Below are 13,029 nucleotides of genomic sequence, written 5' to 3' on the forward strand. Positions count from 1 at the left end.
ATGGCATGCCATGCTTAACTCATGCACGCTCTTGAAACAAACACACTGCTTTTCATTAAAATTAAATCATTGTGTCAACCAAAAAGGAATAAATTTGAATTTTATCTTGTTTTCATATTTCCGCCCACCATCCTACAGTTGGGTGTTTTCTAATGATTTGATAACTTTGAAGAATCCTCAGGTTCAAATTCACTGAAGAATTCCCTCAGGAGGACATTTTTGTTGTCCAGGGTTTCCGCCTACTTATTCTTTGAGCCTAACTCTATTTTTAAAAAACTTTTTAAACTTCTACATCTTTGCATCTAGCAGTTTCCAGCTATGAAGTAGAGAAAACTCAGTTTTTATTCAATAGAATTGCTGTGATTAACAGAAGCAAAGTAATAACACAGTATGAAGAATTTTTGTTTTATTTTTTACACATAAAATGAAAGTATGTGCACATTCTGTCTTAAATCAGCAAGATTCCTTTTGATACCCTTTCAATTCTGTATGTTGGTGTGGAATGAGCAACGAGGAAGAGGGGTCTCCCTGACAAGATACTTTACCCAGAAGCACTTTTCTCTTATTCTTACCCAGAGGCTATGACAATGCTTCATTAAAGTGAAATCCAGTCTTTATGCAGCGGTGTCATCCATTGTTCCTAATCCTCCCTAATCTTGTCTGATTCTATATTTTGTCAATGGGTAGCCGTGCCCACTTTATGCTACTGGATGATAGGTATTTAAAAAGTATGATTAAAAATAAGACATTTAGGGCCTGAATAAATCATGTACTTGAAAATTCTCTTTCCCATCCCAATCCCTATATTCTATAAAAATACCGTATAAATTGTAACTGAAATGAACTTTTACCCTGAAAAATGATATGGCCTCACCTAAAGTGGACGTGATCGTCAGTATTACTAGGGAATAAACTGCCTTAGTACAGTCTTGATGAAAGAGTGCTTTGAGAAAAAAATTTGACTGAGTTTTCCCACCGCTTCTTCTTGTCTATACGCCTAAGTAGTCCTACCCAATTCCCTAGCTTGGCAAAGTATATGACAATAATAATATAATACACATAATAAATAGTGACCTTGTAATATATTATAACAATATATAATAATATAACAAGACTGAGTATATAGATTCTTATTTACAGATTCTACTAGAGCCTGTTGCAAAAAAAAGAACTATATGAAAAACAAATTCTCTGAATTATCTCTACAATCTGTATGCTAAAGGAGAAACTTATATAGTTTCAAACATCCTTCCTCACTTTAACTAGTACTTTATTAACTCACATACAGCGATAATATAAGAAAACGAACATTATAACTGAAGTAGGGATCGCTGGAAATCAAATTCATATGCTGTCACTGTTTGTTTAAAATGGTCAGAGACAGGGGCTTCCCTGGTGGCGCAGTGGTTGAGAGTCTGCCTGCTGATGCAGGGGACACGGGTTCGTGCCCCGGTCCGGGAGGATCCCACATGCCGCGGAGCGGCTGGGCCCGTGAGCCATGGCCGCTGAGCCTGAGCGTCCGGAGCCTGTGCTCTGCAACAGGAGGGGCCACAACGGTGAGAGGCCTGTGTACCACACACAAAAAAAAAAAAAAAAAAAAAAAAGGTCAGAGACAGACAGAGACTCAGAGAGAGACAGATAGAGATAGAGAGACAGACCATGAAATGAAGGCTGAGGTCAGGGCAGGAAGTGTTCTCAACTCCTCAGGGGAGCTGCATAAATCCAAGGTATTTGCCTCATTTTGTCCTTCTTCTTTTATTTCTTCTGTGTTTCTTCATAGATCAGAAGTCCTAACCAATTTTAGAAATACCAGTGTCAGCTTCTGACCTAAGCACTCATGACCGAGATAAAATTATTAATTAAAATTGGAAGCAAATAAATGTCATGTCTCTTACTTGTGTCTTAATCATTGTTCTCCTTATTGCTTACTCTTGTAGTTTCATTGCCTATACAGGTATATACCTCAGAGATATTTCGGGTTCAGTTCCAGACCTCCGCAATAAATCGAATGTCACGACAAAACGGGTCACAGGAATGTTTGGATTTCCCAGTGCATGTGAGTTATGTTAATGCTACACAGCAGTCTATTAAGTGTGAAATAGCATTATGTCTAAAAAAACCAAAATATACGTATCATAATTAAAAAATACTTTATTGCTAAAAAGTGCTAACCATCATCGGAGTCTTCGGTCAGTCGTAATCCTTTTTCTGGTGGACGGTCTTGCCTCCTTGTCGACGGCTGCTGACTGAGCAGGGTGTTGGATGCTGAAGGCTGGGGTGGCCATGGCAACTTCTTAAAATACGACAACAGTGAAGTTTGCCACAGCGTTTGACCCTTCCTTTCATGAACAAGTTCTCTGTAGAACGCACTGCTGTTTGATAGCATTTTACCCACAGTAGAATTTCTTTCAAAACTGGATTCAGTCCTCTCAAACTCTGTTGATGCTTTATCAACTAAGCTGACATCATATTCTAAATCCTTTGTTGTCATTTCAACAGTCTTCACAGCATCTTTTCCAGGAGTTGTTGTGCTTTCACCACATTTGGTGCGTCCACTCCCCAGTGACAGACACCCAATGGCCTCCCTGTCCACACCATCACAAACACTGCTAAGGGGCGTAGTCTCATACACACTCCCTTACCCACCTGTGTGGAAATTTCTTTGTAAAGGAAATGACTGTATCACAGGGCTCACATCTATGCCAATCACCATACATACATTACTCAGAATCTGCCTTGCGGAATGGCTGACGTTACCCTAGTTTTGCAGATGAGGCAATGAGGGCTTGGGGATTCATACAATACAATTGGGGGAGCCATCATGTAAATATGGGTCCATCTCTTCTGAAGCCTAGGCTCTTCCCACGTGCCACCATACACTATTCATATAAGCTTTTATTTGAGAGAAAATGATCTTATTTTTATTGTACTATGATTATTATCCCTATTTTATAATGATAGCATCTTACCAGAATAATTAAGAAATTTGTCCAAAATATAAAGGATTAATAGGCATAATCAGATATTTGGCGGTTAATAAATACAGTATTATTTGCCTCACTTCACAGTTAGATCGTATAGCTTTTCAAGCATTTAGATCACAGAACCAAGAAGGAAAACTCTAGGCTCAGGTTTTTCTTTAAAAAATATTAGAAATACATAATTAGAATCAATTCATGAACTTTGTTATTTGACACGTTTATTTGCAAGACAGTTTCAACTATCATTAACCTAGCACTTGAGAACTCTACTTTCTTCATTTATTTTCCAAAATTCCACCTTCCTGTTAGAGGAGTTTTTCCACAACAGTCTCTGTATTATTCTTATATTCAACTGATTTTATGCAGTAACCTTCATTGACAATTTCCTCAACCTGGGTGACTGTCTGTGTGTACACAGGTGTGTGTAGATGAATTTACAGAATTCTTGTTTGTTGACTATTCTAGTTTTCATTACTAGATTTAACATTCCTTGGGAGCAAGGAAAATTTACCTGTGAAATTATCAGTGTTTGCAAAATCACCCAGGAATCAATATGTATTAGCAACAGTGACATTCTAAATATTTCACTATTTCTGGTCTAATTAATATTATCCAGTCAGTTTCAGGAAAGAGGAACCCATAGAACACAGAAGCCCCAAGGCACATGGGATCCCACCAAAGATGCTTGGAACCCAGGGCAGCCTTCACCCAGTCAGTGGGGGCAAGTTAGAAGTGTCCTTAGACATAGAAGGACTTCACATTGAGTCTCAAAGAGGAAGAATTGCAGAAATGTTCCTTTAATGTACCTTTCCGCCTGCTTTTAAGGTAAAAAAATCCCTCCCAAGCAAAAGAGATGTGTCATCTGGAAGCTGTCATGGGAGAAAAAAAAGAGGAAAAAAAGGATGCCCAAGGCTCCAACTCTTCTAGGTTGAGAAGGGGGATTTTTGTTCAGGAAACAGGAGGAGAGAACATGTCTTAGAAGGGGATACTGACAACTAAAGGATTGCAAGAAGACACAGGGCCTGGGTCTGTCCTTTTGGGAGAAGTACATCTCCAAGGGTGGCTAAGACACCAGGTTCTTACAACCTGGCACAGAGCCTGTGTAGGTTCTTAACCATTTCACAAGAATTAACTTTTCTAGTGCCTCCTTCCCCTTCCCTAAACCAGGGCTAATCTTTTACTCTCATGCTCCGTCCTTCAAACTTCATTTCATAATATGCTCATTGATCCTAGAAGTAGTAGGAACTTCAGAACGGTCACCCCATCACACAAACATAAACCACGAGACTTTACATGCATTTACAGAATTCACCCATTCTTAAGAGACTAATTTTAAAGCCATAAGAAGAAGCTGAGACCCAGGAAAGTAAAGGAATTCTTCCCAACACATAAAGTTATTAATAAGGCCAGTCCAGTGGAGTGAAGGTCCTCTAAGAAGTGCTTCGTCACACAGAGGCTTCAACCCTACGTGACCAGCTCTGTTTTGAATGAGTTACTAGGGAGTAAGTAGAAAATAGCAACAGAGTTCTGTTTTGCTAAACAAATCAGGGATTTGAAGTCAATTTAGCCTGCCTCAAGGATTTTAAAATGCACACTATCAGTGATATTCAGATATGTTAATGTAAGTATATATTAACAAAAAGCCCCCCTCAGTTCAAGAATAAGCTGCCCCCTCGTTTTGGCTCATTGCAAACCTGTCCCAATGCCATATTTTACCGCTTTTATCTGTTCCCCTTTGACAAGAAACGAGCTGCAATTATAAAGCACAGCTACTTCTCTTTACCTTTGTTGCTTTTCGGTGGTGAGGAGGACAGTCTGGCAGGAGAGATGGCAGCCGCGTCTCTGAAGAGGAAATGTAAAGCCTTTGCTTTCTGCCTCTCCCTTTCCATTTGCGTCCTTAGTGATTCAAGTCTACACCTGCTGGGCAGAAAGTACAGCTCTGAGGAGGAAGTCCTTTAAAAGCCACCCAGAGCTGCGTTCAGGAGGCTCTCAGGATGGCCAGTGCTTTGTGGAGAAGCGCTGAGTCCCTAACCTTCAGCTTTGCTAGGGGAAGCATTGTCGAGCCTATCCTCTGTTCAAGAAAATAAGCTGTCTTTCTCAAAAGAATCACTTGAACTCATGCAAGCTGTCAGTGCCACGCTCAGCGTTCGAAGGGTCGCCTGGGTCACGTGCATGGCACAGAGCTACTCGGCAGGAACGACTCCCGCATGACCCACGCTGCCTGGTCCGAGGCGCTTCATCCCGAGATCTTCCGAGTTCTCTTGCGGAAGCTTCAGCACTGCGGAGCTTCAGCCGTCTGCTGGCAGGTGATTCCTGTCCCATAGAAAGAACCCAGGAGTGAGCTCAAGCAGGAGTTATTCTGTGGTTTTCGTTTAAAAGCTTGCTAAGAGCCACAAGCCACTCCATCTCAAGTGAGTTAGGAGGTATGATTCAGTACCAGGTAAGAGAGGCTAGAGATGGGGGGCGGGGGTAGGGATGAAAGCTAGAGACAAAAAAATGTTTGGGGTTCCCAGTAGCCAGAATCAGCTCTGTGAATCAAGCGCAGCTCCCCAGGGCTCCTCCTGTCTGTGTAACACACAGCCCACTTGGCCGTGTAACATCCCAGGTTGATACCACTGTCCAAACTTAAACAGTAAAGGCAGACTGCACTGCACTTAACGACATGAGAAAGCCCTTCACAGCCAGGGATTTTTCTCTTCATCCTCGGCCTGCGACATGTCCTCTCTTAGTCAAAATTAAACCGATCTGCAAGACACAGACTAGAAAAATTAGGTTTAAAATTATGGCCCTGCTATCCACTGTGCCCATAAGATTCTCATAAAAATACTTGTATTCAACCAACAGCACAGAACTAAAAAGAGTCCCAAATCTGCCCCGTCTCTCTCTGCTCAGAGCAAGTGTTTTCTGATGTGAATCCATTCCAGTTGGGGGTTTCTGTCATTTGGAATCATCCTATCCCTGGTTAGGGCTGATTCTCCACCTCTTCATCTTGTTCTCAACTCTTTTTTTGTTGTTGAAGTATAGTTGATTTACAATGTTGTGGTAGTTTCAGGTGTACAGCATAGTGACTCAGGTATAAATATGTGTATATAGATATATACACATATATGTGTATGTGTAGACATTCTTTTTCAGATTATTTTCCATTATAGGTTATTACAAGATATTGAGTAAAGTTCCCTGTGCTATACAGTAGGTCCTTATTCTCTTCTATTTTGAGATCCGAGAAGAAAATGATGATTTTCTTAGCTTTCTTGTTATCTGAGAATTGGGCTGATCAGAGAAGGTCTTCTTCATCCTTGGTCTAGATTGTCCCTCTGTCATTTTCCCAATTGGAGGGGCCGTTCTTTCACTCCTTTTGAGCTTTCCTTCCAGATGGAAGGACATCCATTAGCATAACCTTCTGTGATTCTCTTTACTCTTTCCCTCAGTTCTCCAAGTCTTGCATGCATGTAGTCTATTTGGGAAATTATCTCAGGGAATAGAAGCAGAAGAGAAGGGGGAGTGAAGCAGGGAAAGAGGAAGCTAATACAATGGTTGTTATAAGCAGGCCACTGGTACATGACCCCATGGACCTTTGGAGGAATCTTATAACATGTATCTCAGAACTGTCCACCCAGAGGAAAAATGAAGGAAGCACTTATCTACTGGCTTTCCTCCCCATTGGTCAAGGATGGTCCCATGGGAGTTCCCTCAGGTTGCCCTTGAGTGTGCAGCAAGCATGCACATCCCACACCAAAGCATCGGAAAAGCCCTGGAGCTAGAAGCAAAGGGAGAGGAGGTGCTGTCAGGGTGCCATGCACAAAGTTACTTAAAGCCTGTGCAGAACTGGTAGCTCACTAGCGTCTAGATTCAGAGGTGGGGAGACAGAATTTGAAGTAGCTCACAAGAGGGGTCCAACACGTCTAACCCATGACACAGCCTGCTGGTGGGTTTGGGAGAAGAGCTGCCCTCCAGTTTCCTTACGTGGGCACTAGCTGTTCGAATGAAGCCCATATTCTAGTGTATTCCTCCTGGCCTAGGTTTTCCTGGGGCAGCACCCCACACTGAGAGTGCAGCAACCCTTGTGATTAGGTTGTACATCTCTGTCTCATTCTCAGGACCAGGATCGGAAAACCCATTGTTGGCTCATACTTAATCCTGGCTTTCATCCAATCTTTATCTGCCATACATATTTGGTTCTCCATCTGCCTGAATCCTTCTACTTTCTCTCAATATTTTTTGGGCCTCGGGTGAGGTGAGAGGGTGGGCCTCCTAGCCTCGGACACGGAGCATGGGCTGGAGAGCAGAGCACAGGCGGGATTTCTACCTCTCCCTCTCCCTCACCTTGGGCAGGTACCCACTGGTGTCCCCCGTACCTGATAGCCTTCTTCAGCAGTTCAAGGAGGAGAATTTCAAGAAGGAACCTGGAGGTAATTAGGAGGGCATAAGTGATCTTAGTAAAGTGTGCTTGAATGGTGTTCCAAGCGAAGGATCTAGGACGCAAGGCACAGCAGGACAAATTCAACAAGAACCCTCCCTTGACGTAAAGTTGTGACATTTGACAACGCTGGAGGAAGCAAAGCTGAAGAGGTTTTATATCTGCAACTTTAGCCAATTCAGACAGGGGAAAAAACACAATGAATGGTATGTATCCACAGCCTTCCTGCCCCCCTGTCTTCCCAGAGGAAGGAGATCAGAAGAGCAGTTGAGACAGGACCACCTCTGTGGCTTCAACAGGGACAATGGGTACGAAACAGAGAAGCAAAAGAGTTACTGTGGAACTGAGAGCCTCTGGTGGGATGAACCCAAAAGCAGAATGGATTTGGACAGACAGGAGGCTACTTAGACTGACTTAGTTTTTCCTGGGCACTTAGATGGGAGCACCTGCTCTACGTGCGGGAAATGGCAAGGGGCCAAGAAGGTTGATTTGGAGGAGTTTTCATTTGCCTTGTGAATGTCATCCCCATTTTTAGGCTTGTAAACTTTAGCAATTAAAAATACAGGACGCCCGGTTAAATTTGAAATTCAGGTAAACAGTGAATAATTTTCTAGTATAAATATATCCTAAATATTGTATGGGAAATATTTATACTATGTCGAATTCATATTTACACTAAAAACTGTTTTCACTGTTTATCTGAAATTCAAATTTCACTGGGTGTTCTGTGTTTTATCTGGCAACCCCACCTCTCTGACTTTTTCTTGAGAGACTGTGGTAAACACATAAACTTACTGACATTTATTTGAACTAGACACAGAACTAAGAAAGGTCCGCAAAGCAGCCTGATGTGACTCAGGGTACTAAATTTATGTACTAAAGGGAAGAAAAAAATGGACAAGTGGCTAGCCGCCCCTGCCCCAACACAAGAGCGGAGTAGAGAGGATGGTTACGTATTTAAATAAATGTGCACATAGAAGGATTAAAAGTTTTGTCGAGATTGTTCATGCCTCGTGGTCAGGGACTATGTCTTTTGCTAAATGCCTGACATTTAGTGAGCACGCAATAACCATTTGAGAAACTAAACTGTCCATCTTTTTATTGAGTGGAGGGGAAAGGGATGCACTTTAGATTGGGATGAGGCACGAGATGAAGGTTTGCAAGGGCTAGTTTGGAAAACTGAAGAAAATCCTGACCGAGAACATACACAAGGCTTCTTCACCAACCGTCAGTTGAGGTTGGAACCCCACGTGATTCGTAACATAAAGGGAGAATAATATTGCAACAAGTACATTTTGCTGTGATTCATAATTTCCCACCTCCCAGGCTTCCCAAATCCTTCGAATGTAATCCCCACAACCAACCTCCATTTTTTGCCAAAGTTTCAGTCTTCTTTCGGGACATTTTTAAAAAGACAGGACTCTTTCAATGAAACACTAAACACTTACTCTCCCATCCATAAAGCAACTCTTTCAAAAGAATCCACATCGCTTGACAATCAAGAGCTTTCAAACAACACCTACAGCGCTTTCCACTTAGTCAGAATAGCTCTTGACAAAGACCCGGTGGCAACAAAATGGGAAGAGTGTGAAGCACAGACCCAAGAAAAATAATTGAGAATGCTTCTGTCTTATATTCCAGGATGCACAGAAAGAGCCTCTCAACAACAAGAAGCAACTCTCAGTACCAGAAGGTGGATATTTCAAGTCTTGGATAGGCCTCGATACTTTAGTCTGTACACTTACAATAAGTCAAGAGGAATTCACTACTTGAAACGTAAACTAAGAGAGAATAGGTTTTTTTTTAAATTGTTTTTAAAAATTGTATGTCTCATCAAAAGCACTATTAAGAAACTGGGCAAACCACAGGTTGGAGGGAAATATTCACAAGGCACATACCTGGAAAGGTGTTTGTATATAGAATACACAAAGAACTACAACCCAAAAAGTTAAGGATGAATCAAATGGCCAAAGTATTTGTACAAGCACTTCACTGAAGGATACGTATGAATGGCCAAAAAGTATATAACAAAGTGTTCAGCATCATTAATCATCAGAGAAATGCAAATTAAAACACAAAGACATACCACTTCACAGCCATTAGAATGAGTAAATAAAAAAGAGTGACTACACGAAATATCGACGAGGCTGTCTCCTAGGCTGCTGGCGGGAATGTCAAGTGGCACAAGCACTCTGGGAAAAGTGCTGGATTCTTAAAAAGTTAAACAGGTATCTCGGCTAGGATCTAACAATTCCTCTCCAAGGTATTTATCCAAGGGAAATGAAAACGTATGTCCACAATAAGCCTTGTACCGGAATGTTGATGGCAGCTTTAAACATAAGAGCTAAGCACTCGAAGTCCATCGAGAGGAGAAAGTGTAAACAAACTATGGTGCATCTATACACTGGAACAGCATTCAAAAGGAACAAACTACTGGTGGTACACACATCGCTGGATCAATCTGAAAAGGATTATGCTCAGTGAAAGAAGCCAGGCCAAAACAGAAAACAAAAACTAATATATAGGCAAGAGCATATGGTAACAAAAAACAGTGGTTGTACCTCTAGGGGGAGGTTGACTGGGAAGGGGCGTGAAGAAGCTTTTTGGAGCCATAGAAATGCTTCATTTCTTGATAGGGGTATCGGTTGCATATGTGCATGCACTGATCAAAACTGATTAAACTGACTGATTTGAGCATTTCACTATACATCAGTAATAGTGTTGTATTTTTTAAATTAATTTTTATTGGAGTATAGTTCCTTTATAATGTTGTGTTAGTTTCTGCTGTACAACAAATTGAATCAGTTATACATATACATATATCCACTCTTTTTTAGATTCTGTTCCCATATAGATCGTTACAGAGTATTGAGTAGAGTTCCCTGTGCTATACAGTAGGTTCTTAGTCGTTATCTATTTTATATATAGTTGTGTGTATATGTCAATCCCAATCTCCCAATTAACCGTTTTTATTTTGAGATAATTGTAGGTTCACTCACATGCCGTGGTAAGAAATAACATAGATTCTGTGTATCCTTTACCCAGTTTCTTGAAATGATAACATCCTGCAAAACTCTAGTACAATGTCACAACCAGGATGTTAACCTTAACAAAGTCAAGGTACAGAATATTTCCACCACCACAAGGATTCCTCATGCTGCCCTTTTAAAATCATACTCACTCCACCCCAGTCTCATCCGTAAACGCTGGTAACCACTAATCTGTTCTCCACTTCTGTAGTTCTGTCATTTCAATCATGTCATATAAATGGGATCATACAGCATATAAATCTTTGGGAATTGCCATTTTTCACTGGAGTTTCATCCAGGTTGTTGCATTTATCAATAGTTCAGTCCCTTTTATTCCTGAGTAATACCCATCATATGGGTGTACCACAGTATGTTTAACCACTCACTGGTTGAAGGACATCTGGGTTGCTTACAGTTGGTAGATATTACGAATAAAGCTGCTATAAATATTTATGCACGAGTTTTTAGGCGAACATAAGTTTTCATTTCTCTGGGATAAATGCCAATTTCTGGGTCACATGGCAAGTTCATGTTTAGTTTAGGGTTTATTTTTTTTTTCTAAGAGACTGCCAAACTGGTTTTCAAGAGTGGCTGTACCATTTTGCATTCCACCGGCAATGTATAAATGATCTAGCTCTCCACATCCTTACCAGTATTTGGTGTTGTTGCTACTTTTATTTCAGGCGTCCTGATAGGTGTGTAGTGATATCTGTTTGCAGTCTTTGTTTACATTTCCCTAACTGTTAATGATATGGAACATCATTTCATGTGCTTATTTGCTCTTTGCATATGCTTTTCCTTGAAATGTCCTTTCATGTCTTTGCCCATTTTCTAATTGGGTTATTTTTTAATGTTGAGCTTTGAGAGGTGTTAATATATTCTAGAAACTACTGAATTGGATACCTGGTCTTTTCATCTCCTTCATATGGACTTTCACAGAGCAAAAGTTTTAAATTCTGATGAGGTTCAGTTTTTTTCCTTTTATGGATTATGCTTTTGATGTCAAGTCTGAGAAATTTTTGCCTAGCCCTACATCCCAAATGTTTTCTTTTTTCTAAAAGTTCTATAGTTTTATATCTACATTTAAGACTATAATCCATTTTCAGTTAATTTTTATATGAGGTTTAAGTCAAGATTCTTTCCTTTATTTTTGAGAGGTGTGTCCTACGGATGTCCAATTTCCCCATCATCATTTGTTGAAAACACTATCCTTTTTCCATGGAATTGCTTTTAAACCTTTGTCGAAAATCTACTTTGTCAGAAATACCACATGGTCATGATTACTCTACCTATACAATGTCTTACAATAGAGTAGACTGGTCTTTCATATTTTATTCTTCCTCTTCAAAATACTTAGTTTAAAATACATCTCCAAAGGGTGTTAGGCTTAAGTTTAATTTTTTAAAAAATAATACTCTTTCAGGCAGAATTTACAAACCTGGAAAAAGTTACTAAATCTTAGTGGCCCTGACACAGTCAAGAAGCACCTGGAAAATATATTGCAAATCCTAGTTTCTTGCACCCGGAGAGGATTTGGGCATTGGCATTAGGACCTCAACCACAAAGCTTCCCTCTGCCCACGGTAGAAATTGACTTGAAATATTTCTTGTAGGGCTTCACCAGTTCCACTCAAGTTAGGGCATGAAGGGAAGAAGGCTCTTGTGGTTCCCTAGTAGTTCATGTGTATAAATTACTTCTCCAATGTTGTGATTTCTTACACTGGTGGCCCCCAGTAAACCTCTTGATATTCATACCTTCTGTAGTCTCTTCTCCTGTGGCTTGCTTTAAACGTTAGAATGTATCAAGAATGATGTTTTGTACTATATATATACTGAAGTCAATTCTTTCTTTCCTATATATTAGCAAGGAGCAATTGGAATGAACCCTAATGCAAACTGTGGAGTTTATTTGATAATATGTCAATACCGATTCGTTGAATGTCACAAACATACCACAATAATACCAGATGTTAATAATAGGGGAAACTGTGTGAGGAGGAGACAAGGGTATATGGGAACCCTCTGCTAATTATCCTTTATCCTAGGAAATAACTCTTTTGCCATCTACAGCCCCTAACTTTCATTCAGCTGCCTTTCACTAGAGTGGTGGGAGATTGGGTCTGAAATGAAATGGGACATCCGTGGTGCTAAAACTACATATATTTGATGCATCTGTGGAACCACATTAAACCCTCCTCTGATAACCTCCAGCCCTGAATTTTAGAACATACCTGTTGGTTTGACTTACCAGGGCTGATCTGCTTCCTGAGTTTCTCGGTCTCTCAACAAATCCCCTCCACCCTAGCCTGGCACCACTCTCTCCATTTCCATATTCCTTAGAGACTGCAGTCCACAGTGTTTGTGTTAGTGGGGTTGGGAGGCAAAGTTCAGCTTCTCAAAGAAAGTCTTCCCCAGGAAATACACAACTAGACACGTGGGAGTTATGTACAGGTGCGCTGTTAGTTTTAGGTTTTCAACCTGTGTACTGAGTGATGCTGAGAGCAGGAAATAGTGAACATGATGTGCTCCTATTATCAGAGGTTTGTGTATACAATAGAGTCTTATTTGGAGAGTTTAAAAGTAAAGGAACATTTCCAGGG

General features: G+C 40.6%; 1 protein-coding gene across 1 annotated transcript in view; it reads right to left on the bottom strand.

Annotated features, from left to right (window-relative positions):
- Positions 1 to 4,862, bottom strand: part of LOC137203219 (plasminogen activator inhibitor 2-like) — a 49,108-nt gene extending 44,246 nt beyond the window's left edge. The window contains exon 1 of the mRNA XM_067698885.1: positions 4,765 to 4,862. The gene's annotated coding sequence lies outside the window, so the exon portion shown is untranslated. The remainder of the gene's footprint in view (positions 1 to 4,764) is intronic.
- Between the last annotated feature and the right edge of the window lie 8,167 nt (positions 4,863 to 13,029).

The sequence above is a fragment of the Pseudorca crassidens genome, chromosome 12, assembly GCF_039906515.1.
Source record: "Pseudorca crassidens isolate mPseCra1 chromosome 12, mPseCra1.hap1, whole genome shotgun sequence".
NCBI classification, from domain to species: domain Eukaryota; kingdom Metazoa; phylum Chordata; class Mammalia; order Artiodactyla; family Delphinidae; genus Pseudorca; species Pseudorca crassidens.